This window comes from Lactuca virosa, chromosome 1, assembly GCF_052849685.1.
Source record: "Lactuca virosa cultivar CGN04683 chromosome 1, Lactuca_virosa_CGN04683_v6, whole genome shotgun sequence".
Lineage (NCBI taxonomy): Eukaryota > Viridiplantae > Streptophyta > Magnoliopsida > Asterales > Asteraceae > Lactuca > Lactuca virosa.
The window spans coordinates 198,739,888-198,742,470 of record NC_136426.1 but is presented as its reverse complement, the minus strand read 5'-3'; positions in this window follow the sequence as shown (position 1 = coordinate 198,742,470).

The following is a 2,583-nucleotide window of genomic DNA, read 5'->3' as shown; positions in this document are numbered from 1 at the left end:
AGTACAAATATCGTTAAATCTATTTAAAATAGTATTATAAATGGGTGTTTAACCATTTACATAACTATAAGGTCATTTAAGTAACTATAGGGGTGGTTTTTGAAAATTCAATTATTATAAATAAGAGGCTCTAGGCTGTTATATTTCTTGTACCATTCTCTTGGTTCAAGAGACTTTCTCTTCTTATCCCCGAACATTTCGGTCCCTAATGATTCGACTTCTCTTTTTGTGGTTTTAGCCTAGTAAGGTGAGCGCTGAAGAGCTACAATAATCCTTTTAGAAAAAAAAAAAAGATTCAACAACGAAGTTCTAACCACGGAGTTCTAAGTTTTTGCTAGAAACATTGTAAGTTGAGCAACACATATTACGCTTTAAGTGTAACTTATGTTTAAATTCATTATCATTATTATGAACCTATAAACAAGATTTATCAGTGATTCCAAGTCGTTGTACTGATTGATCTACTTACGGGGATGATATCTAGGCTGGATTTAGTGGGGTGTTTAATGTGGGATTTCCAAATAGTATACTTTGTATAACAAACGGACCCTACCTCGGATATGATCCTACCTGGTTGTCTCTTATCAGCAATATATCAGTAGACTTTGAATCAATGATGAATCTAGACTAATAATTAGACGCAATAAATATTAGACTAAGACTTAGTAATAATGATACTAGGTTATGTCAAAGAAAAAGACAGTTGCTAGAAGCGAAGCGTTGTCCAAATTTTGAACCGTCACTTTAACATGTGAGTGCATAGTTACTTTCATCCTACACATAAATATGAAGTATTTAATATAAATACATTCTATATGTGCCTATTATTTTTGATTTTGATATCTATGCTAGATGAACGATTTATACATGTTTTTACTTGATTTAATCTGTATATGTATTTTTATACCTATAAATATATTGGGTGAAGATGGGTAGATGAAAGATGATGTAGATGATGAAAGACGAAATATATTATATATCATGAGAGATGAAAGATTAAATAGATGATGAGAGGCCTTGACATTAAAGATGACGTCATCTAGCAGAGTATAGATGACAACCACAGACTATTCTAGACAGTCCAGTGGAACGCTAGCAGGCTCGAAACCTGTAGGTGTTTTTAAACTAAGTGTTCACCAGATGTACTCTAAAAACCCATTGACATGTGCTATGGGTGGACTCCCTAAAATTATTATGTCAATAAAGGAGAATAACCATGGCAGCTATGGACTTAGTCCCTTATAGACAAACGCTAGCAGCTATGGACTTAGTGCCTAATGGATAACACTGGCAGCTATGGACTTAATGTCTATTAGATAAACCCTGACATCAATGGACTTTGTGCCTACTCCTTAGGACAAATCCTTATGAAGAAATATAGAAGAATACCTACTGACAAGTATTATGGAGGAATCCCTGAACTAGTACTATCAGCATAAATGATCCATATTGTAGATCCTTAAGAATAAAGAAGATAATAGGGATGGGAAATTAGGTTACTTGTTTGATGATTAAACATAATAATTATATTATTATGGGTTGAAAACCCTATGTAGTAACCCAGTTTCCCAACCTGACCCACTCAGTTTATTGTATCACATGTAGCGATATTAAAGATACATTCTGCTAAGAGATTCAAGAAGTATTAGGCCACTAGTTTAATTACTGTATGTGTAACGTCCCAAAATTTAAGACTAAAAATTTCTTTTAATAAAACATTACTTAAAGCATAATCATCAATCCAAAACATAATTAGAGTATTAATTTCCAAAACATATGTTCATTATCAGAGTAAAACATTCCTAGGCTGACTAATCTATGGTGTGTGCCATGCGATCACCTCGAGCTCTTCCCTCCGCTACCGGAAGTACCTGAAACCAAAACTGAAAAACTGTAAGCACGAAGCTTAGTGAGTTCCCCAACCTACCACACACCATGCATAACCACATACTGCACATACTAGGCCACGCCCGCTATTTTGGGCCTCGCCCCCTACCTGGGGCCTCACCCGCTACAACGGCCCCGCCGCTCTAGGCCCCGCCTGGCTTCGAGCCCCGCTCGGACACATATCTGTTTCACTTAGGCCTCGCCCTGTCACAGGGCCTCTCCCGCTAACATATAATAGCACATAAACATATCACAACACATAATCTAAACATATGCTAATGGATTCTGTCCTAAGGCCTCGCCTAACCTGGGCCTCACCCTTGTCCTGCTACTAATGAGTCATGGAACCCCGTCCATGCTCCTACTGGTAGTGAGATTCGGGCCCAGCCCACACTCACTCTTTCCCTAACTTGGGCCTCGCCCCTGATCTACTGCTAATGAGATGTGGAACACCATCCACACCCTGTTATTGGTGAGATACAGGACCTCGCCCACACTCACCTCCCTACCAGGCACATACAAGTATCACACAAACAACAAGTATAAACTATCACATAAACCCTTCCTTGGGCACCCGCCCGCTATCATTGGACCTCGTCCTGAATATCATTCTAGCATATTGTGCCTAGGGCTAACCCCCGGGTCTTCTACTCATAACTACATGGGCCGACATTGTGGCCTTAGACCCATTCACAC